This window comes from Python bivittatus, unplaced genomic scaffold (assembly GCF_059951505.1).
Source record: "Python bivittatus isolate LINGU-HERP-01145 unplaced genomic scaffold, Pbiv_v1 ctg000220_np1212, whole genome shotgun sequence".
NCBI lineage: Eukaryota > Metazoa > Chordata > Lepidosauria > Squamata > Pythonidae > Python > Python bivittatus.
Window position 1 is genome coordinate 24,970,939 of NW_028277048.1, and position 25,469 is coordinate 24,996,407.

At 41.1% G+C, this 25,469-nt stretch overlaps 1 long non-coding RNA gene across 4 annotated transcripts; it reads left to right on the forward strand.

Moving 5' to 3' along the window:
• The first annotated feature begins 24 nt into the window (after window positions 1–24).
• LOC103049006 (uncharacterized) lies at window positions 25–24,047 on the forward strand. 4 transcript variants are annotated; one of them, XR_015795709.1, is made up of 5 exons: window positions 37–501; window positions 6,252–6,352; window positions 7,869–8,050; window positions 12,230–12,424; window positions 23,681–24,047. It is a non-coding gene; the product is annotated as an uncharacterized LOC103049006 (long non-coding RNA). The 4 variants fall into 4 exon arrangements; XR_015795710.1 differs by lacking the exon at window positions 37–501 and adding an exon at window positions 4,953–5,090 and having other exon boundaries at window positions 6,992–8,050; XR_015795707.1 differs by having other exon boundaries at window positions 25–501; window positions 6,252–8,050.
• Window positions 24,048–25,469: the final 1,422 nt, after the last annotated feature.

A 25,469-nucleotide genomic window follows, 5' to 3' on the forward strand; every position in this document is an offset into this window, starting at 1 on the left:
CTCTGCAGTCCCCACCCATCTATTCTCGGAGAGGAAGTCAAGCCACCGCCCCTTTCCTCACCCTTTCGGTACCGTTAGGAGGAGCGGAGCGCATGCGCCTCGCCGACGATGGACGAGCCGGGGCGAGAAACGACAAGGCGGCGGGAGCGGCGAGGGAGCCGGGCTGCGTGGCGAAGGAAGGGGCTCCCCTGACCGGCCGAGGCGGGGATTGGCGGGGTAACCGGCGCCGGAGAGCGGCAGGCGGTGGGGTTGGCCGACCTCGCCTGGGTTCAGAAGTTGCAAGGCTGCAACTCGAACACACACCCCGGAAGAAGACAGCGGGAAAACTTCTGCTTTTTAACGGTTGCAGCTGTTCCACCCAAGTTGATAAGCATGCCCTTCACTTCATCTGAATTATTAATGACGTCATTGGAGAGTGGAGGACCCAGGGCTGAGTCATGTGGCACACCACTTCATCCTCTCGAGTTTGATGACCCCTGGCTTTGGGCAGGCTACTTCAAGGTATCATCCAATCCACGCCGACTTAACTCGCCCATAGGCTGTGGGGTTCTTTGTCAATACTTGAAGTTAGATTATTTCTCCATGGGCATACAAAAATCTTTTTTTTGATATTTAGCTTCCAATTCCCTATCAAACAGAAGTGTGCAGATGAGATACTCACTTATTTCAGGTGATGTGTGAGTCCTCTTATTTTACTTCACCCCTGCTCTTACAATATGTGATTTAATGCAAACTTTAGGAAAAATATGTGCAAGTTGAAGGAAATTTGTTTCTGTCTTTCAGTAGGATGGCCCTGTCTTCACTCACAATTCGCACTGTTGCCTTTAAAACTTGGGCACCCAAGTTTGGGATGGAGTTGATAAAAGCTCAGTTCCTGAGTTTGGGAGAGAACTAACTTTGCAAAGGGGTTTTTTGCCTCTCCCAACAGCACAAATCACAAATACTTCAAGCAAAGCAAAAAGCATTTACTAAGCGGGGTTCAAGTCTTTTTATAGGGTTCAGAAACAAATACATGTATTCAGTATGTGATGCATCAGAAAGCAACTAATCAAACAATAAAAGACATGAATTAGACGTGAGAATTAAACAATAGAAAACATTGATCCTAGATAACATTCCACAAGTTGCAATTTTATGGAGTTTGTACAGTATGTCTTTTAAAACTTGCAAGTGTATTCAAGGACTTCCAGAATACACTCCCTGTTGCTTAGCTGCTGAAATGGCTAGTTCTCGTATATGAAAATAAGAAATGGCTTTGGCTAAAACAAAAAAAAAATGGTTTCCTGAACTTCAGAAGGAAGCATGGCATCCATGCTAAAATGCTAATATTGCCTTTATTAAAAAGTTAATAGTGAAGCCTAAAATTCCAGGTTAACAATTCCCCCATTTGGTTCTCAAACTATTAATAGTTTGCAGAACCGCTTTTATATTTAGTAAGCAAGTGAGCAGTTAACATCTGAAATTGCATGGGATCTTCAGAGGATGTTGTGGAGCATATTTAAAAGAGTAGTGGCAGCACTGGGTGGCAGGCCAACATAAAGGAGTACACTGCAGAATAAATGTTTCACCCAGCCCCAATCCAGCAGCCAAGAAGTGAGGCAATCCCACATGGACTGGCTGACCTGCTGCTGTTTTTGGAAATGTTCCCTGTCCCTAGTGATGGAGGCAACTATTCTAGCTAACTTCTGTTGTTGTGTAATTGTCTTCATGAAACACACAACAGCTCTGATTAATGTACATACAGACCATCCCCATATTCTCTTAATAACTGATCTAAGGCCAGCCTGTTTTCCTAAAATGGAAGTGCTGGTTTGGGTAGCTATTTGCAGAATCCTGTCTACCAAATAAAGGGGGCTTGTCAAGTGCAATAATGTATGTTACCCACCAATCAGTACTTAGGGGCACAGGAAAAGAGGATATCCCTTACCTCCATGGGAGAAATCAGCAAGGAGCAAATCCAACAAGTTTATTTTGCAGGCTAGCATTTTCAATCACATGAAGCTTGAACTGAACAAAAATATTGCTCTCCCAGCCTATTCCACTATCCCCCATTTGCTGCATAAAAAGACTACAAAAAAGCAAAAGTCCAACAGAAATCATGGTTGCTTAATAGTAATAAGTCCACAAAGATTTTTTTTTAAAAGTTAATCAACTAAATTTCCAACAGTCCCAACAGAGTGAGTTATCAGCAGTCCATTCTCTGCCTGTGAAAGTCAGTGGTTTATATAGTCAACAAAATCTGGAATGGAGCCTCCCAGGTTGGATCAAGAGTCTTGCAATGAAATCTCCCAGCTGAAATGGATGGATCTGGTCACTCAGAGGAACTGTGGCCCCCATCGGCTTCTTCCAGAGCGCTCTCTGTTGCTTCTTGTAAGGATAGAAAGTGTTCAGCAGTTCATTCTCCCCCCCCCCAACCATGGATGCAGTGAGATGGCAGGGAGGCCCCCCTTTTGTGAGTCCTTGGCCTAGAAGAAGCTCCTGGAACTTTCCGCATAGGCTCCAGGAGCAAGCCAGTCTACAACAGGTTGGGTGGCACAATGTCCTTTCACACATAGTTGCTGAGCCAGAAGATGAAAAACGTGGGGCAATCAGTTGCCTATTAGGAACCATCTGGAAGGAACTGTTTCAAGGAGCATCATAGAGACATTCCAAATAGCAGTCCCAGCATCTGAAATAAACTTCTTATAAGCAATAGCAGAGGGAACTTGAAACACAAGACTGAAAGACGCAAGGTTGTTGAGCAGCCAGTTTAGCAGCCTCATCAGCAAAATGATTACCTTTAGTAATAAAAGGAGAAGTGCGTCCAAAAGTGAAACACCCAGCTCTGCATGACCAATTTAGCAGCCAAAGGTAATAAAGAATCCTCTCAGCTTCCATAAGGTACCTGCAGCAGGGCAAATACCCAAAGCTTAGAGTCAGTGAAGATATTAACAGTTTTGTCTCTGGCAATACAACAAGCTTGAATTAAGGCAGTTAGTAAGTTCAGCTGCTTGGGCCTCCAAGGAAGGTGGCAAGGGTTCCACCTAGCAGATCAAAAAAAAATTGCAGCCCCTGTTAAGTGGACTTCATCAACCACAAAGGAAGACCAATCCAAAAAGAGTTAAAAGTCAGGATTTTGTAAGGACACATTAGTAAGGTCGGAATGAGGTTTCTCCACCAGGTTTATAGCCTGCAAACAGTCATGGTAACTTCCTTCATCTGTAGCCTCAGAAAGCAGACTTGCAGGATTCAAAGTTGTACACCACTTCAAAGTCAGGTTTGGAGCAGCAGAAAAGTCTGCTTCATAAGTGGCTAAACAGTGATGTGTAAAGGCTTGAGTATGAAACTGGAAGAGAATGGCAGCAACCTCATGAGGAACAAAAATAGTCAATGGAAAACCCATAACCAAGTCTTTTGAGAATGGAACGAGGAGGACAGTAGCAGCCAACGCTCTCAGGCATCCTCCTACACCACAAGCAATGGGGTCCACCTGTACAGAACAGTGGGCTACAGGTTGCTCTTTAGTAGTCAGAGTCACAAAAAGTTTACAGTAGTTAGCTTTGCAAATGCTGGCATCTAAGGCTTACAAAGGCATCGAGTTCCAAGGAAGGCTCTCACCTGGCACTTGATAGAAGGCAGTGGCAACTGAAGAATAGCATGCCCTCTGGCAGGGAAAAGTCCTCTCGTGCCTGGGTGTATAATATAGCTTAGGAAAGTGATTTTAGGCAAACAAAACTGTAGCTTGGCTGGTGAAGCTTTGTGACCTCATTCTGCGAAACTAAACAGTCAAGTCTTTGGATCTCTGTGGTAGGCTTCAGCGGGTTTTAAAAATGTAACCTAGGACCAGCCCCGGAGTGATTCAGGAACATCCGCCAGCTGAGGAGGTAATGGAGAAGGCTCTCCTGGCTATGTAAACCTCATGGTAAGGAAAAGTTTGGGCCATCTGGAGTACATGGATGGTAGCTCTCTGTTTACAAATTTGTCAGGTAAAAGAAAGGCCTGCTTTAGAAACAATGGACCAATATTGTTGTTAATGCACAGATTTCCTCAACCTCGAATCCATTTTCCCCCATTTCAGTTATCCTTCCCAATCCCTGCAGTTCAAAATCGGCTTTCCCAGGGCACACAGCCGACAAAGCGGCGGCGGCTCTGCATCAAGCAAACACCTGCAATCTTTTCCCTCAATCTGTAACATAACGTAAGGCTCACCTCTATCAGAATGTTCAACAGGCAAAATTGCAGCTTCATTAACCATTTCATTCCCTTCCCATATATTCATCTGGTACAGCATTAACAAGAAATTGCTGCATTAGAGGAGCTGGGGGTGGAAGAATGAAGTTCCGGTAGTCTTTTTTTTTTTTTAAAAAAAGTGGCCTGGAAAAAACTACGGCCACTGGAAACAAAGTTGTAATTCAACACAAATCCATTTTTCAGTCTCAAAAATGCAAGGGTAAGGCAATCTCAATCTTACATGGTGTGCACTCTGCACATGTAAAGACACTCAGTGAAATCTTGGTGCAGACTCAAAGGATTGTACTGTGTTTGATGTGTGTGGAAGTATTGCAAAAATCCTGAAAAAGTGGGGGGGGGAGGGTTTTTCTGTGGTTGCATTGTATTCCTCCCTCTTTCCTCCTCCTTTTGACCTTCAGTCAATGTAACAAGCAGGTGAGAGGCAAGCTGAAGGAGAGGGTTTGACCTGGGTGAGTTTAAGGCAAATAGGAAAAAAAAATTCTCACGCATTTCAAATAACGAAGAATGGTAGCAATAAACAACAGAAACCTCTTACTTTTTTCTAATATGCACTCACAGTGCACAATACATACACAAGACTTACACACACACCAGAATGAATGGTGGATGCAGGTGTGGCCAGAGCCTGCATCCACTCCCCATTTTTACTGCCTTAGAGAGGCTCAGCTTTTAAAGGGACAGACACATCATTTTTAAACTTTCTCTCTGCAACTCAACAGTTTCTCAGTCTGACATTTTGTTTTATACACATGCACATACAAATCTACACAGACGAATGCTTACAGACAGAAAATGCAGGCACCATCTCTCTCTCCCCCCCCAAAAAATGTGGAATTCAAGCAACCATTCAACAGAGACAGGTAAACAAAAACAAATATATTGTTCTATTACGTATTCTTAAACAAAACAAAGGCTGATTATTCTGACTGTAATGGCATGGTAGTAGTATTTGTCTGGGTACCAAATCTTCTATTAGTTTTAATGGTTTCAAAATACAATCTTGCAATAATTGCCTTAATCTTTCCAGTTGGCTTATTACTCTTACCTTGAGCAAGATTCATAAGGAAAAAAACTGCATGTCAGTGGCAAATTAATTCACAAAAAGAAAACTGCTATAGCTTTAAAATCTTTTTCAATTTTAGCATTAAGCTGAGTATGCCTAAACACTCTTTCAGTGTTTGGTGTAAAATGCATCATGAGTTTCATCACAGCTCTGAACAATTTGTTTTCTGGTATTTCTTGAAGTACTTTTAATTCATTTTGAAGTTAATGTTGCTTCTTGGTCAAATTATAAGGAGACAGTGTTACAATTAGCTTCTGGATTGCAGGGACAAATTTCATCCATGGGGTCCTTGGGGTCCTCTGAGCTTGGTTGTTTTCTTTGTTCTTCTTGGTTTCATTACCAGGCTAGGTAATGTCTTCAGTGCTAGAAAGGAGTAGGGTTTGTTTATATACAGTACAGTGGGATGCCCTGCTAGTGTTGGTGGGGGTGTTGTTTTCTCCTTGGTAGTTTCTGGATTAGGGTATTGTTTACTGCTTGATTTCATCTGAAAGTTGTGCCCAGCAATAGCAGTACCCTATTTTTTCTTCTTTTCACAAAAAAAAAAAAATCAAAAGTTTTAAAAGTTTCAGTTGACAACAATTAAAAGTTCCCCATTCTGGCCAGTTTTATTTACCATAGTTATCCAAAAATCTCTGCCATTTTCTGTTTAGAAAAATAGCTTGTTTCTTACCCATTGCAAGTTGAATTGAGAGCTTTCTGGCATCCCAAAGCTGCAGGAACTTTTCAGTAAGCTTGTTGTATGATTCTGAGAGGCAACAGTGCAGCTGCTCCTGTGGTGGTGTTGGCCATTTCCTGTTGTGCTAGCTTTTCATGTTGTTTTTGTGATTCCGTTGTCTACAGTCTAGTTGATTTTATCACAATGTGGGGAGTTCCTGAGGCTTCCCCCCCATGCCCATACACTCCCTTTCGAATACCTGATCTCCTCCATCACAGCTGATTACAGCTCCTTCTCCAACAGGCAATTGTTTTACAAGTGGAAGTGTCTGCGTGATTGTGGGTCCTGCACTCCCACTCTGCTCCACCATGGCTCCTCCCTGGAGAACACAAGACTGGAATCAGGTCAGCCTCATCCCTTTGGGAGTAGGACAGGAGTGGCAGGTCAAGGGAAGGGGTGGAGGGTCTAGTCTTTTGAACCATCATCTGGGCGAGTCATTGCTCAGCCACATCAACCCACAGGACCCAAAAGTCCATTTGGTGGGGATGGTGCTGCCCAATTTGCGCTCAGACTGCACCCAGCACTCTCGAGTCAAAAGGAGCCCCACTTTGGTCACCTCTCCTCCAGTGAAAGGTGTCCAGTGTATCTTGTTCACTTCCCTGTGCACAGTATGACCGTATTCTTGTTTTGGTCATCCCCTGTTGGATGTCCTGCAACTGGACAATGAGCCCCAACTGGCTCCTCAGGGGTGCACTCTTCCCCTGTATCATTTCCTTACCTTGTGTTCTCTCCCAAGGGACTACCAGCTAGCACTTACCTCCTCCTGGTTCCTTTGTTGTCCACCTCCTCCAAAGACACCTTCTGTGACTGAGGCAGGCCAATGTGATCCCTGAGGGGTGCCACGCTGCAATCTCAGATGAGCCCCCAAATTGTTGCCTTTAAAACTCAGGCACCCGAGTTTGGTGTGGAGCTGATAAAATCTTGATCCCTGAGTTTGGGAGAGAACTTACTTTGCAACGGGGCTTTTTCACCTCTCCCAACAGCACGAATCACGAGTACTTCAAGCAAAGTGAAAAGTGTTTACTAAGGGGGGTTCAAGTCTTTTTATACGGTTCAGAAACAAATGATACATGCATTTGGTATATGTGATGCATCAGAAAGCAACTAATCAAACCATAAAAGACATGAATTAGACGTGAGAATTAAACAATAGAAAACATTGATCCTAGATAACATTCAACAAGTCGCAAATTTATGGAGTTTGTACAGTATGTCTTTTAAAACTTGCAAGTGTATTCAAGGACTTCCAGAATACACTCCCTGTTGCTTAGCTGCTGAAAAGGCTAGTTCTAGCGTATGAAAATGGTTTCCTGAACTTCAGAAGGAAGCATGGATGCCATGCTAAAATGCTAATATTGCCTTTATTAAAAAGCTAATGGTGAAGCCTAAAATTCCAGGTTAACAATTCCCCCATTTGGTTCTCAAACTATTAATAGTTTGCAGAACCGCTTTTATATTTAGTAAGCAAGTGAGCAGTTAACATCTGAAATTGCATGAGATCTTCGGAGGGTGTTGTAGAGCAGATTTAAAAGAGTAGTGGCAGCACTGAGTGGCAGGCCAAAATAAAGAAGGAGTACACTGCAGAATAAATGTTTCACCCAGCCCCAATCCAGCAGCCAAGAAGTGAGCCAATCCCACATGGACTGGTTGACCAGCTGCTGTTTTTGGAAATGTTCCCTGTCCCTAGTGATGGAGGGAACATTTCTAGCTAACTTCTGTTGTGCAGTTAACTCTTCCTGGGTATAACTGACATGTTTTCCAAATGGATGGAAGCTGTTCCTTGTAACGTCCATGCAGTAACCATTATAACTAAACAATTATACATGGAGGTCTCTAAGAGAATGGCTTGTTTTCTGTAAGCTGAAGAATTAGCTGAAAGTCACAAAAGAGCTGGGATAAAAAGAGCAGCTGGATGAATCCCGAGACAGCTAACCTGAGTAACACCACAAGACTGAGGCCACAGATGTACTGCCAAAACACCTGCTTATGAAGAAACCCATCATGCTCTAAGAAGACTTCCTCTACTGTAGGAGAGATCAAGTGTGAGTATTAATAGAAGCTACTACTACTAAGTAATAATCTCTTTGGACTATTGTAAAGCCCTCTACATGTGACACCTTTGCAGTGGCTGCCAGTAGACTTCCAGGTGCAATTCATGGTGGTGGTTATCACCTAGAAAGCCCTTCCTGGCATAGGGCCTGGTTGTCTGAGGCACCACCTATCCCACAAATCCTGCCTCACACGTTCTGACAGATGTTCTGTGTCCCATTGATTAAACAATGCCTGTAACTTAAGGTTGTTCACAATCAGCACTCTCAAAAGCGTTTCTTGCTATCAATGCAGACAATACATTTTGTTGTCATTCAGGATAGCAAGGAATCAGGTAAGCATCTGAAAAGATGTTGGTATCAGTATGACAAAGGATGAAATATGCTAAGATCACTAATGAGGATATGCTATAATGAAGAGTATGGTTTTAATCTTAGACCTCACCATGCTCAGCATTCCTTAAATTTAGTTAGACTTCACTTGGTGGTCTGCTGACTTTGCAGTAATAATTTAAAATAAAAAAAAATACCTTCATTTATTAGCAGGTTTTGCAGGTTCCTGTTTGAGACGAGTAAACTTAAAAATCTATTCAGTGTAATTGTGACAGAAAAAATAGAGGAGGCATGTTTCAGCAGCAGTTTCCAAGTTGAAATGAAATGTGAAAATGTTTATGCAGACAGAATCAAAAGACTTGATTTGACACTTAAAGATAAAAATGGCTTTCCCTTTTGCAGCACCATCAATGTATATTTTAAAGGCTATAATATAATTTAAGCCACACTTCTTTTTTTTATAAATTTGATTAAAAGTTTTAAAAAGAAGATAAAAACTAATACAAAGTAAAGTAAGAAAAGAAAAGAAAAAAAGAAAGGAAAGGAAAGGACAAAGGTACAAAAAGAAAAGATAAAAAGAAAGAAGAAGCTTCCGATTTCCTTTGCAGCAAATACAAGTATAATTACAAAATTATCTCTTACTCTATGGTTAAAAAAAAAGCTCTTTTTTCTATTATCTAATATTTTCTAATCATCAAAACCACAAATAAAAAGTTTCTTCTATTTCATGCAAAAAGTCTATAAGGGGTTTCCAGTCAGTAATAAATGTAAATGTTGTCTTTTCTCTGATCAAAGAGGTCAATTTAGCCATCTCTGCAAATTCCATCATCTTCACCAACCGTTCCTCCATTGTGGGTAATGCTGAACCTTTCCACTTTTGAGCATATAATAATCTCACAGCAGTTATCATATATAAGAAGAAAGTTCCGAAACTTTTTTCCAGCTGTTTATCCATCAGTCCCAAAAGAAAGGTCTCTGGTTTTAATTGTACATTAGTCTTTAAAATCTTCTGGATTAGTACATGTATTTGAGTCCACAATTTTCTGGCATTTTTACACATCCACCAAACATGATAGAATGTCCCTTCATGCTGTTCACATTTCCAGCACAAATTCAAAGTATCTTTATACATTCTAGATAGTTTCTCTGGTGTCATATACCAACAGTACATCATTTTATAAAAAAATTCTTTTAATGTATAATTAAGAGTGAACTTTAACCCTTTATTCCACATATTTTCCCACTGGACCAGCATTATGTTATATCCGATGTTTTTTGCCCATTTAACCATACAATCTTTAACATATTCATCTTCCAAATTCATCTTTAACAAAAGTTTATACATTTTAGCAATAAGATGTTCATCATTAATACACAAGGCATATTCAAACTCTGTTTTCTCAGTGGTAAATTCATAACTTTTCTTATCTAATTTAAATCTTTCTAGCAACTGTGCATATGTGAACCATTGGCAAACACAACCTCCAGTTCTAATTCTTCTCTCTTCTTCAGGTTAGGTTCTCCTTCAGAAAACAATAACAAAGTTGCATATGTCTACCATGATTGCTTAAGCATCATTTCTCTTCTGTAAAAGGCTTCTCGGGGTGACAACCACAGAGGAATTTTTGGAGACAATCTTACCTTGTATCTACTTCAGACTCTCAATATAGTACTGTATGTCTGATGAAGTAATTCTTAAAATCAATATTAACTTTCACTTTGTCATACCATAAATATCCATGCCATCCAAATCTTAACTCATGTCCTTCTAATTCCAGTAACCTCTTGTTTTGTAAAGTCACCTATTCTTTCATCCATACCAAACAGCAAGCATCAAGATATAACTTTAAATCTGGAAGACCTAACCCACCTCTTTCTTTGGCATCCTATAAAAGTTTATATTTTATTATTGGTTTTTTACCTTCCCATACAAATTTAGAAATATCTTTCTGCCATTGTTTAAATGGTACATCATTTGTCAATCAGTATTGTCTGAAAGAGAAAAAGCTCTTGCATGTAAATAATGTCTTGTTTTAATCTTTTCAGATAATTAATTTTTTTTCTTTTGAGGATCATTTGCTCTATTTATATTCCATGTTAAACATTTGTAATCCATAATCAGGCCAAACATTTAGAAAAGTCAATACCTGTAGCACCTAGTTCAGTATCATCTTTTTCTAATTCCTGTTGCATCTGTTGTGATTTTTGTGTAGTTTCCTCTGAGAGCTCCATTTGCATCTCCTCCAGTTCTCCTTTATATCTTTCTAAAAATTCTCTTGCCTTCTGAACAGAATTCAGTCTAAATCACTGTTATTTAAAAGTAAAAATGACACCTTCCAATCTATCCCATTAAAATGGGATCTTTTTCTGTTTTAGTTCTTCAGCCAAGAAGATGTATACTTTTCTCTTACATAAAATTCTGATAGGAATCTCTTTCAAAACAATTATATCTGTATTATCCATTTTCAATCTTGTATTAAAATGCTACTGCAGGACTTGATCCCTTGTCTTCTTTCGAACAAAATGTGCCAAAATATCCCTTGGGACATTTCTTGTTCTGGCATATCTGGAATTTATTCTATAGCCTTTATCCATTTCTGTCACCATATCTTCCTCCTCCCAATCCAGAAAATTTACCAAGGGTTTAATAATCCATTCTCTAACATCTTCATATGAAACCTCTGGAACAGCTCTGAATCTCAAACAAAATTCTTTCTCTTTCATTTCCAATAAAGCCAGATAATCTAATTCTCTTTCCAACTCTCTACTATCTTGCTGTCTAAAATTTCTACTTTTTCATTGATTTGTTTTACCTCTCCAGATACTTGCTTTACAGAACTTTAGAAGAGAATATGTGTAGCTCAGGGTTGAACTATGGAATCCTTGGGGTTCTCTGAGCTTGGTTGTTTTCTTGCAAAAGTTTCATTACCTGGCTAGATAACAAGCACTGAAGATGTTATCCAGTCGAGTAATGAAATGTTTGCAAGAAAACAACCAAGCTTATAGAACTTTCCATCTTTTTAATATCTTCTTTCATCTCCTCTCTTAACTTTATAAATCTTTCATCCATTCTTTTTTCAAAAGCTTCCTATTTATTTCCCATCTGTTCAAATAATTTCTGAAGCCTCTCTGGTATAACTATTTTTTCTGCAATGAGCCCCTCCTGCTCTCTCTTGTTATTTTTCTAGTAGCTGCCATTATATATTATGATCCAAAAGTGAAAGTGTCTCAAGCAAACAAAAATAAAAGATGAGCCTCTCCTTTTTTCCCCCCTGCAGCTTTAGCACTTCTGTTTTAGTAGTTCTCTGTGATTTCAAGCTGTGGAATCAAACATAGGGCCGAAAAACAAAATAACCAAGGCTTCACTGCGGTGTTTATTAAACAGTACGTACTGGGGGGGACCCCACCAAAGGATAGTGAGAGACACCCCTGCAGACAAAGATGCACTGATATTTAAACATTTCAGGAAAGGAGAAAGGAAAAGGATGCATACATACATATTCATATGATGATGCAGGCATACATAAGTAAATAATAGATCTCAAGTTACTTTCTGCCCATCTATTTATCTACTATCTACAAGGAAACCAATAGCCTTACTGAGAAGAAGAAACAAATTCATTCAAGATGCCAAATGCCAGGAAGAACACATCCTCCTTCAAGGCAGATGCCTTGGTTGCTATGGGAGTGCTGTGATAAGGTCTTTACAACCAGCCTAGTTCACACCAGCTTCAAGGTTGCTGCACATTCTTTTATGTTTCAATTTAATTTAGGCACTCCCATTCATCTGAAGACTCTAAAAACTTACTTTCTTCACTTAAAAATGTGTTTTTCTCACAGATTTCCCCGTTTTGCCATCTTGAAGGGCAAAATTCAGGTCAGACAGAACTGGATTTTCAGCCTTACACATTTCTGGAAACAATTGCCATAAAGATCTATTAAACATTGTCCAATGCATAATAAAATAAGAACAGCCAGAAGAGCGAGGATCCTAAAGCCACATTTCACAACCAACCCGTCCCAGGCAACTAAGAGGTAAGCCAGTTCCAGAAAGTGCTGGGGCCTTGTTCGGTAACCCACTTTGCCAGATCTCTTAAATTTTGCACAGTGGCTTTACTCATAAGGAATTGCCAGTCAGGTTAAAGCAGCACATACCTGGAAATTCCTCACACGCCCGTGGGCTATTTTGAATAACATAAAGTCAATGGCCAATCTATTTTGCAAGATTGCTGTTCTTAGCTGTTCCTGCTCTTTGTTCAGGAGAGCTATAGCATTTGAAGACTTGTTTATGCTCTTTATAAGTAAACAAGCCAATTTTCTGAGATGAAGATAGCATGGGTTGCTAAAGCTGGTGTGCCAAGTATGGAGATAGCAAGCCCATAAACATCTCTGGTATTTAACAGCCCTATTGGTCATCACAGACACAATGATGCATCACACTCATCTGGGTTTGTGATGAGTGTAATTTTGGACAAGTAGTACTGCATGAAATGAAGTTAAACACCCAATTGCACAGGGCCCTCCCAAGGAATGTGCTTGGTATGAAAAGTGATAATTTCCACACAACAGATACCGGTCCTTTGGTAAGTAGCAGTGAATTTTTACAGAGCCAAGCTCTATTACCTTTGAGTGCTTTTCAAGTGGTGGTAGGAAAAGGCATGTCTTTTTGCCATCACAGCCAAACACTCGCACACAGTTGCACCCTGGCAAATTGCCCTTCGTTTCTACTCTGTATAATGCTTGGTTGGTCCACTGGTGTTTGGTGGAGGTAGACTCAATGTATAGAAGGGTTTGCCCAAGGTAATCAAGGCTGAGTGGGTGGTGTGTTGGAATCAGCTTAATAATAGTATGGAGTTCTTCCAAAAACTGCTCAGGTACTCCTATAAAGCATGTTTTGAACACAGAATCCCAATTTATTCCCTCAAGCGCATGGAAAAGTTCACCAGGCAGGATTATGGAATGGACCAAAGTCAAATAAGAGTTATTTGTAGGCAACCAGTTCAATGGGTGTTGCATCTTACATCCTGGCAATTGCAGATAAACCAAGCTGACCATCATAAACACAAGTGTTAGCAGAGCCATTGCTTTGCTGTGAGGCAGAAAGTAAGGAAAAAGAAACAGAACAGTACAATAAAGCAATCTAAATAACTGCAGGAGCCTAAATGTCAACGTTAAACTAGCAAGAGCCTATTAAAACTTATCTTCAGAGCACTTCAGAATTTTGTAGTCAAAACTTCACCTTTCTTTTTTCTTCTGCTCATTTCCTGGGAGCCTGGAACAATGTCTTTGGGAGTGCTTGCTTCTGAGGCTGGAGTGTGCCTGAGATGACATAGGTGAACCCATGAGGTCAGACTTCAAGCTTTGCATTGCTGTGAGCTACCAATAACACTTGGTATAGGCCTTTCCACCTTGGGAAGAGACAGTCTTTCCTCTGATGCACTTTTCGATATAGCCAATCTCCTGCTTGCAATTGGTCAAATGGTTTGGTTTCATATAGCCTGTTCCAGTTATGATGTCTGACTCGCTCTTGGGTTTGGCGCTGCTCCTGTTGAAAAGATTGTATAGCACGTAAGTAATTTGACCATGAGTCAGGATGAACACCTTCTAGAAGAAAGAAGAAAACCTTTATTCTTTATTTCCAAAGAATAAAGATTCTGCAGACTTTTTTAGATCATTAGAGAAACCCACCAGCACATGGGTCAACTCAAGACCTCTACTGACAGAATGCACCAAAAGTTGTAACCGGAGGATTCAGTATCTTATATGTTTATACAGACATCGTAAACCCACAGATAGTGGGTGACTTCTTTGTACCACTACTGCATTGTGTGCCTATGCGGGGGCAAGACAACAGTTTTATTATGGTGACCTACGATCAATCACATTACGTTTCAGTCAGTAAGCGTTACATTGACACCATTACTGTAGAAATCAAAACCAATCAAAACAAAAACGTCCGCTTTTATCACAGGAAGGTGGTTGTGAAGCTTCATTTTAGGCCTCAGAAAAGCGAAGGATGGTTGTGATCAAGGAGCACAGGAGCCCCCAAGACTATGTGGCCTACTACATGATGCAAGCCGGTCACGGCCTTGCAGGCTTCCGAGGAACCCATCATGTATGGGACAGGTTTAGGGAGGGTGTCTGTGGACTTTTTCAAAAAGCAATGCCATTTCTGAGGAAAGGATTAGAAATCATTAAACCACACGTGAAATCTGCAGCCGAGAACATTGTCAGAGATGTGGTGGAGCAGCTTGTATCCTGTGTTGTTGAGGGTGGACAGGGGGGTTCAGGTATGGTTGTGGCCAGGAAGAATTACGCAATGGGGCTACTTAATTCCATTTAAAAAGAACGATTATGGGGGAAAAAACAGCATACAAAGAAGAGATATGCACGGAAGAGGAAGCGCTGTGACAAACAAGACATATTCTAATACAAAATGGCATTTATCCATGAGGCTTCAGAGGAATGTATGAAATCAGAACTGGATCTTTTTCAACTGGCATCTACACAAACCAGTACTGAAAATGGCACGTACTGTATGTCAAGATCCCACCTTTATCCGCGCTGTCGCCTAACACCTCCTGGATTTTTTTTTATCACGGGTCATGGAGAACATTACACAGATTTAAACAACACCCTGCTGTATGTGAGTTGCAAGATTGTAAAGGCTGATGGTATAGATATCAGTAATGGCACAGTGGTGGCCCTGACCAACTACCCTATAGCATCACTGTTTAACCAGCTAGATGTAACCTTGGGAGATCGTCTCATTACACAGAACCATCATTGTTATTCTTACTGCGTCATCATTGAACTGATTCTGAACTTTGGTGGTGATGCCCTGGGAACCCAATTTACAGCTGGGGAGGTTTACAAAGATGACTCAACCCTCATGGAGAGCACCCTGCTGACATCTCCAGGCAACTCGGGCTTCAGAGCGAGAGCGAGAGCGAGATGCACAGCTGGAAGTCGTAAATGGGACCTGCTTGGACCTTTACATAGCGACCTCTTTTTTCAAGACAAGCTGCTGATTAACGGGGTTAATGTGAAAGTCAGACTCACAAGAAGCAGAAATGAATTTTGTCTGATGAAGAACAGCAATGAGAATTACAAAGTGCAACTCCTATCAGCCACTTTCTTTGTAAAACATGTAAAAGTAGCACCAGGAGAGCGCTTGGGTCATGCAGAAGCTTTGCTGTCCTCCAGTGCCAAATACCCTACTGATTGAGTGGGAATGAAGGTTTACAGCATTCCAGCAGGCAGCCTTGTGTGATCAGGAAAATCTATTTCTGGGGCAGTTACCTAAACAATTAGGGATTGGTTTTGTGGACAATGCATCCTTTAGCTGGGATTATGAAAGAAAGCCATTCAATTTTCAACACTGCAATGTCAATTTTTGTGCCCTATATTGTGATGGCGAACAGATCCCTGCAAAGCCTCTTCAGCCTGGTTATGAGCATGACATTTATGAAGAGAGTACATGCAGATGGTGCAAGCATCAGGCAAAGGTATGAAAGATAGGCCTCAGTTAATTAGCCGGGAAGAGTTTAGCCATGGTTATACTTTGTACTGCTTTGACTTGAGTCCTGATCAGGGATGACTGAGGCACTGAACTCTAGTCTTTGATCAGGAATGGTAACCTCAGAGCAGAAATTAGATTTGCACAATCCCTCCCCAAAACCATCAACATGATTCCCTATGCAATCTTTGCAAACCTTATTGAAATAAATCACACAAGGAACTGCTTTTTGATTATATGTGAGAATGGACACCCTGCAGCTCCTCCGTTTATTCTCTGGAAATATGTGCTTTCTAGGGGTCTACCCTTGTGTCCTGCTACCCAAGAGACAAATCTCCAAAAGACCTTTTGGATTAATTGTAAACACCCATCCTCAAACTCTACCTGGTGAACACTGACTAGCCATCTCCCGGATATGGTGAATGTTTTGATTCTTGTGGAAGACCGTCAGATAGCCCTGACTTTCCTGGATCCATAGTGGAGTTTTTAGAGCTGCAAGCTGAGAAGTACACATTTCACCAACTTCAACTGCAACAGCCCCACGCGGTGACCTGCGGGCAACACTGTGTGTTTTTTCTAATGAATTGGTCTAAAGGTGTGGATTATGAAAAATTTTTAAAGTGGTACTCTGAGGACAATATTAAACATGATCAAATGGTAAAGCTGTTTGTAAAAAGAATAAAGTTGGGGATGAGGCATGGCGCCTGTACCCATTACCATTGTATGCAGATGTGCCTGCCCTACTGTAAAATAAAGACAAAGATTTAAACTTGTTTGGCTTGTTTCACCGTGTTTTTATTCATTTTACAAACTGAGCCAGTCACCAAACCTGAGCATGCTTCTAGGATTTAGCATCCAAGGTCTAGAGGGGGTGCTGATAAACAGAGGCATTCGTGGCCAAAATGGGTGGTCAGAACAGAGTCTGGGATAGTTGCGGTTTCCTCCTTAGGAGCTGTAGAGTCTTTCAGTTTTTCTAACTGATCTTTAGCAGCTGTAGACCCCAGCACAGATGTAGGTACATTCAACTCCGCCATAGCTTTCATAAATTCATCCCATCCTTTGGGTTTCTGCTTCTCGGTAAGCGATCGGTGTTGTGAGGCCCCTTTCACCAAGTCTAAACTATTAGTACCAGGAACAGGCATGCCCTTGTATAAAAAGGTGCCATGATCATTCCAGGATGAGATGTTCTGATGCTGTTTCATTTTGTTCAGAAAAGCTCTGCATTTTTTCTGTAACATGTGCTCACACTGCCTAGGACCTTGTGCATTGTCACGTCCTGTGGAAATGGTTGTTCCAGCAATGTCAGAGGTGACCGAGGCTCTCCTGGGGGGTAAATGAGATTCGGCCTGTCCTTTTCAGACTCATTTTGCCTGGTCAGTCTTAGAAACCTCTGCAGCACAGAACTGTAGAGCTTAATCTTGTCATCCTCACTCAAATCAGATCTCTGAAGAATGGCGCACATCTCATCATACAGCCGGTTAGGGCCATAGCCCCCATAATAGGCATCTGCCCTGTAGTTGCTCCATCTGATGACACCAGATACGTTTTCTCAGCATGGCCCATGGTTTATCCGGTTAATAGGCTGGTCAGCAAGGGAATAGCGGCCCCTAGTAAGGGCCCAATAAGTCCTCCTGACTGGCAAATGATCTGTTTCTTCTTTTTAAGCGAGACCTTTATATCACTCAACTTTTTAATGACACCTTTCTTTCTCTTTAATGTGTGGAATTGTGAAGGTTTCAGAGGAAGGTTTCCTTTTAAAGTGTTCAGGGCTATTTCTGCCATCGCGCCAACCAGATCGTTATTAGCGCTGCATAAGATGTCCTTTCTCTGTTTTGGACTGGCCTTTACTAAGATTTTTAACCCCCCACAATTTCTGCACACCCTCTCTGACTTCCTGGGTGAATTAACGCTATGATGCCCAAGCTGTTGCTTTTTTACTTTTCTTTTTCTCAGTAAAACACAACAGGTCAGTCAGGTGGAAAGAGGCCTGTTCTCAACCTGTAAGTTTCTGGAGTAGTGGCTGCCAAATATACCAAAAGGTAGCTGTGGGGGTTGCGAGTGACATCTTGGAATACCTCTAAAAAGTACTGTGTGTTAGTGGGGTACATCTGGCAAGCCAGTGTGACAATTTGCATCTGATCACGGGGACAGAGGAATAAAACCAAATATTTGGAATTCAGAGCTATTGTTCTCATTTTCTTGCCTCGGAAAAACAGGTTTTGAAGTATGAGAATAACGCTCAGGTTTCTGTGGTGAACATACTGAATAAATGCCTTCTCTATTTGATCGCTGTCACCGGCAGAGGCCATTAAATCGTCTACCATGCCTAAACTGATTTGGTTTGATGGAAACAAATCACCATCATCAAAAGAAGGCGGTAGACCCTCCATAAACTTAATATATGGGGATTTATTAACTAGTTCTTTGTACAGAGGTTGCCAACAACTATAAAACCATACAGTATTTTGAGGCATTTGAGACAACACAGCATCTCCATGTTCTAACATTTGTTTGATAAAAAAGGATTTGCCAGAATTGGAGGCCCGCTTATAATACAAGAGAAAGGGTGTACAAACTGTACAATGTTTCCATCACGCCTAATAGCCGTAAGGTAGTGTACAGTAATCCTCAGTCCGGAGTGCCCTTTTATTACATACTACTTCTAGAGGTTTTCTGAGTACCCGCATCTCTAGTGCCCACTGTTTCTTAACCCTAACAATCCCCGGTTGCTCTGCCTTGATCTCTTTCTTTCCCTCCTCCCCAGACAGACAGTAATCATCTACCAAGTCTTTCAAGCTGTCAGAATTAACCTTGTCACAATTAGCACTGCTTAGCGTAAGCCCCTTCGCCTTTAGTACCATCTCCCCATTTGACAAAGCATATCCACATGTTTTGGGACCTGCTGCCACAAACTCAGTGATCGTGGTGTTTGGAGGGATCTCACTCATCAGCTGGCCTAAATAATCACCTAATGATGGTGTCCACGCCTGCTCTCTACTGATAAAAATGACAGACTCGGTGTCATGATACTGACACCACTCACCCAAGCCCTCCAGTAGCCTGTATAATTCCAGCCGTGCGTAAGTTGTTGTAAAACTGGCACTGAATGTGTTTGTACATGTGGATTTGGTTGGATGGTGTTTGGCTGTTTTCCATGTCATAACTGCTGTCTCTGTGACCACAAACTCACATGAGGAAATTTCGTAATAGGGCACAAAAAGATATTTGAATAATTCCTCAGGGTTTGTCACCACAGATGTCGTCGTGTGATTGGTGCTCTGCCCCAACTTAGCCCACAGTGAGTTTAAAAAGAGCTCGGCTACCTGCCTTTTAGCAGGGTTTACTTCAATATGCTCACTTTGTAAGCAGACACCTTCCATCTTTTCCTAATCCCGAATATACTGATCTTTATCCGGTTCTGTTTTGCACCAGTCAGGGTAACCACTGGCCTCCTGCTTTTGTCTGAGATGCGTATTAATGTAACCTGAAAATAACATGTCTGTCTTTCTTTCAAAATGCCAGATCTCAGATTTCTGCAATTCTGTAACCTTTTCCTGAAGTCGCATTCAGTTCAACTGTATACCATGCCCTAGTCAGGGCTCTTCCTTCAGTACTGTGTTTACAAAGAGCAACCTGCTGCTTTTCTGTGCAGGTTGCATACCGACTAAACATTAATTTACCCCCAGATTTATGGAGTAGGCCTGGGAAATAGAGGTTCCTTGGTGGGCACGCTTTAACTTTAGCAAGTCCAAAATACTGTTTTATGTCCCCAAAGCTTTGATAGATGATTTGTGGATGGCCAATCGGGTACTCCTTGTTCTTGTTCACGAAGGGGTACAAACTGGTGAAATCCTAATATAAGATTTGTTCCCCAGATTTTGGTTAGTAGTACAGGCATGTAGCATTTGTTCTACCACCAAAAAATGCATCTCGTGGATTCAAAGGAGTTGGGAACTTATTCTCAACTAGAAACTGCTTCAAAGATGTGTTAGTCTCCCACAAGGCAACCCATTCGTGTTCCCAGATGTTGCGCACAGCATAACCCAGATCCCTGAGATGCTCTTCTTTAACCCGAGTGAGGTAGTGCAGAGCCCCGTAGGTCGAATCGAGCAAGCTGTTGAAGGCATTTGCTGCGTGGCAGACGGGGCAGCCGTGAAAGAAACAACCATTAAATTCAAAGGCCGTGGGGGTCCCATTTATGATAGCAAACCCATCCAAAAAATAGTTACAGTCAGCTCCAGAAATATTGGGACATCGACACAATTCTAACATCTTTGGCTCTATACACCACCACAATGGATTTGGAATGAAACAAACACAATGTGCCTTAACTGCAGACTGTCAGCTTTAATTTGAGGGTATGTACATCCAACTCAGGTGAACGGTGTAGGAATTACAAGAGTTTGCATATGTGCCCCCCACTTGTTAAGGGACCAAAAGTAATGGGACAGAATAATAATCATAACTCAAACTTTCCCTTTTTAATACTTGGTTGCAAATCCGTTGCAGTCAATCACAGCCTGAAGCCTGGAACGCATAGACATCACCAGACGCTGGGTTTCATCCCTGGTGATGCTCTGCCAGGCCTCTACTGCAACTGTCTTCAGTTCCTGCTTGTTCTTGGGGCATTTTCCCTTCAGTTTTGTCTTCAGCAAGTGAAATGCATGCTCAATGGGATTCAGGTCAGGTGATTGACTTGGCCATTGCATAACATTCCACTTCTGTCCCTTCAAAAACTCTTTGGTTGCTTTTGCAGTATGCTTTGGGTCATTGTCCATCTGTACTGTGAAGCGCCGTCTAATGGGTTCTGCAGCATTTGGCTGAATGTGAGCAGATAATATTGCCCGAAACACTGCAGAATTCATCCTGCTGCTTTTGTCAGCAGTCACATCATCAATAAATACAAGAGAACCAGTTCCATTGGCAGCCATACATGCCCACGCCATGACACTACCACCACCATGCTTCACTGATGAGGTGGTATGCTTAGGATCATGAGCAGTTCCTTTCCTTCTCCATACTCTTCTCTTCCCATCACTCTGGTACAAGTTGATCTTGGTCTCATCTGCCAATAGGATGTTGTTCCAGAACTGTGAAGGCTTTTTTAGATGTCGTTTGGCAAACTCTAATCTGGCCTTCCTGTTTTTGAGGCTCACCAATGGTTTACATCTTGTGGTGAACCCTCTGTATTCACTCTGGTGAAGTCTTCTTTTGATTGTTGACTTTGACACACATACACCTACCTCCTGGAGAGTGTTCTTGATCTGGCCAACTGTTGTGAAGGGTGTTTTCTTCACCAGGGAAAGGATTCTTTGGTCATCCACCACAGTTGTTTTCCGTTGTCTCCCGGGTCTTTTGGTGTTGCTGAGCTCACCGGTGCGTTCCTTCTTTTTGAGAATGTTCCAAACAGTTGTTTTGGCCACGCCTAATGTTCTTGCTATCCCTCTGATGGGTTTGTTTTGTTTCTTCAGCCTAATGATGGCTTGCTTCACTGATAGTGACAGCTCTTTGGATCTTATCTTGAGAGTTGACAGCAACAGATTCCAAATGCAAATAGCACACTTGAAATGAACTCTGGGCCTTTCATCTGCACATTGTAATTGGGGTACTGAGGGAATATCACACAACTGGCCATGGAACAGCTGAGAAGCCAATTGTCCCATTACTTTTGGTCCCTTAACAAGTGGGGGGCACATATGCAAACTGTTGTAATTCCTATACCGTTCACCTGAGTTGGATGTACATACCCTCAAATTAAAGCTGACAGTCTGCAGTTAAGGCACATTGTGTTTGTTTCATTCCAAATCCATTGTGGTGGTGTATAGAGCCAAAGATGTTAGAATTGTGTCGATGTCCCAATATTTCTGGACCTGACTGTACCTACCCGCTTTTCACCTCCTTGCAGAGCATGCTGCCCAGTCTGCTGTGGAGATCCTTGGCTCTAGTAATGATTTCTTGCTTTGTAAACGACCCGGTGTCTAACAAATACAGCAAACAGCCAGCAAAACACAGAATCCCCCCTCCATGTTGAAATCAATCAGATGGCATATTTTTTTCTCCAGGACCCTGGTGAATAGTACGGTGCTTAACTTCCTAAGCCTGCTCCCCTCTCGGTCCTTCATGATGGTGACCACTAGTTGTAAATCGCCACCCCACAACACTTCAACATTGCCCTGTAGCATGCCTTCAACATGGCTCAGGAACACAGCAGCATTTAAATGTCTCCTAACAGAAAAGGGAGGTTGATTTAGACCCTCTGCATCCAGCTGGAGCTGAACAAAATCATTGGGTCTTATCACCCTAGAAATATTATTCAAAAGAATCTGTATCTCGTTATGAATAACATCTATAGCCTGTGTGAATGAACAAATATGATCAAGCTTTACAAATCTAGAATGTACATAATGTTCCACGGCATTGAAATTATTGATAAATCTTTCCCACTTCTGAATACTCTCCAGGTACATGTTGTCCAAATTCTGTGTATTTGGCCCCACTGACTGTTGCATCTCCTCTGCTGGCAGGGATTCTGGTATAGACTATTCTGTGCTGATACTATCTGGAGAATCTGTAGGAAATCCACCACTATGCATTTTTGCTTTTTTGCAGGATGGCTCTGGATAAAACAACAGAAGCAACAGTAACCAAATAAATAAATAAATAATCTATAGAGCCCATTGTGAATCTGTGGGCACTGGAAAATTGGCAAAGATCTGATCTTCCTCCCATTCTGAAGGAAAAGAATAGAGAAAAGCAGAGATCAGTTTTGCTGTAGAAACCTTACATGCGTCTACTGAAATTTATTTGTGTGAAAGGAAAAATAATACCTTTGTAGGCTTTCAGGCATTGTGAGTCTGAGACTTCATTCTAATGCAAGAACCCACCACCAACAAAAAGTTATAAATATGGTATTGCATCTAACAGGCCCTACATCTTAAAATTAGCCATAAATTACTTATGTTAGTTGCATCCATTCTGAAACAGGTCTGCTTTGCTGGCAAATGGTACAAGATGGACAGATGGGTCACTCAGACTCCTGCGTTCCTGACTGTTTCAGTATGGGCCTCCTACAGTACTTTATACATGTTGTTGACGTCACAAACTAATTGCACCAGAGATGCTGAATTCTTAACACCTTTTGCAAAACCAGTCAGGCCCCCCTAAATAATATCACACATGTTGTGAATAAATTGTATCTGTGTTTACCATCTGACATAGTTAAACAAGGGTTAACAAAAAGAAATAAAGCAGTTTTCAAATGGCCTGTAAATATAGTTTGTTAGAAAATTCACTGGGTGATTGTTAACAGTTTCTTGTAATTAAGTTCTCTTACATTGTGACATATGACCCTCTTCAGAAATACAGGTAAATCAGCCTCAACGTTTGACATTACTGAAAGTGGATTAGGGTTCATACATTGTATGAATGCCCAGAGTTCACACTCTGTCTTTTGTGAAATATAATTTATCCAGTTTGTTGGAAATGGTTGTGATAATCCACAGGACCTCAGGCTTGGGAAGTCTATTGCATAAGCTTTGAATAAACTGTGTTTCGTTGGCTCTGTCGACTCGGTTTTCATTTTCTTGTACGTGTCCCATTAAACAATGATGTACCATCCTGATAACAGAACATTTCAGAATCTGTGTCAATGCTGCATCTTGAGGCAGTTTCATTTCTAAACAGGAAATAAGATAGAATTAAGCTGCCAGTTCAACTAATAAAATACTATTTTTCTTAACATTTATTTTTACTTACCATTGGTTGATTTACAGAACCTGCAATAACAAGAATGTATAAGTTCATCCTGAGCATTCTCATCAAAGAAGCAACATGGATCAAGTTTTCTTCTGATTCTACATCCACGTTTTGGAGGTTTGGGGTCAATTTTACATCAAACAAATCACCATCAAGGTCCGCCATATCATTTTCAAATGCAAGCCAGAGCTTAAACCATTGAACTTCACAGCGGCCTGTAGCTGACACGTCAACAACTCAGTGGGCACACAAAATCATGGGCCCTAACAAGCCTGGACATGCATACGTTCCCTCCCATCCGTTCCAAACATGCATGCGCATGCCCAGAATTGTGGCTCTGACATGTCTAGGCATATCAATAATAAATATCACTGTTGAATACTTGCTGCTTGGTTGGTTACTGCTTGTGTATTTGATTCCCTGGTTAAATTTTCCTGGATTTGCTGGAGGGAGGGGGGTGGAAATAAAATTTTATTAAGATCATGCTTCAAAATGTTTGTGTGTATGTGTGTATTTGTGTTATCTGTGAAATTTGCAAACGTGTATGTGTGTGCGTGCACATGTGTATTTCAGGTTAAAATTTGCAAACAGTCTAACTTTTACAAAAGGTAGAGCTGTCTGTGGTTTTCACTTCACTTAAGTCTTATTTGAATCCATATAGAATCAGTGTTGGGGCTGGGTATGTGTGTGTATTTTTAGATTAAAATTTTGCAAGCAATGTTTTTACAAAAGGTAAAGCTGTCAGTGGATTTTTGCTTCACTTAGGTCTTGTTTGAATTCATATAGAATTGGGGTCAAGATCAGGGTCTGTAAATTACTCTGTGTTTGATGTGGTTTAAAAAGTTCTTTTTTCCTACATTCAAGGGAATGATTTTAAAAGCAGCATGGAAATAAAACCTTTTAGAAAAAAAAGGGGGGGGCAAATGCAGGCTGTAGCTACATTTTATAATGTTTACGTGTATTTGCAAACCTGTGGGTGTGGATGTTCATGTGTATTTTTAGATTAAAATTTGCAAGCAATATTTCTTTAACTTTTACAAAAGGTAAAGCTGTCTGTGGATTTTGCTTCATTTAGGACTTGTTTGAATCCATATAGGGTTCTGTTAAATATTCGCTTTACTTAGTTTTTATTTGAATGCCCACAGAATTAGGTTTGGGGTTAAGCTAATCACACTCCTAGGGTTGACTGTCACACCTTTCTTGATGATGGGGTTAGGTTCAACACCTCATGTCCAGTTAGGGTTATGACCTTGTGAGTGTTGCATCATGTGGAGAGGAGGGTTATGCAGGTCATATCCGGCACAGCCTGATGACATCACTTCTGGTGCATCCTGATTACATCACTGATTAAACAAACAGATAATCCGCCGTTGAATTTAGTATACACTATTACTACTACTGGCTTAGTGCAAATTTAAATCAGAGCACTTTCATCAAAAGTAAAAATGATTAAAAATAAAAAATAAAAAAAGGACTGTCCCCTTATCTATTTTAAAACATTCTTAAATCTTCTCTTTGTTTAGCTTTTTGCAAAAAATTCTTGAATCTTTAAATCAAAGTCTGTGTTTCTTGTTTTTTTGCAATCCTGAAAGAAGGTTTAACTCATTGCAAGGAGTCTTGTGTTTGTCACAAAGGAAATCCCTTTATGTTTCCAAATTAATTACTTCCCAAAGTGGTTAAGAAACGTGAAAGGCTGGCAGGATTGATGTCAGGTTCATCCCAAAGAACTCCACAAGACAGTACAGGTCTAGTTCGATAGCCTTTATTAGCTTTCACCCACAAGACAGAATCCTGCCAGACTGAATC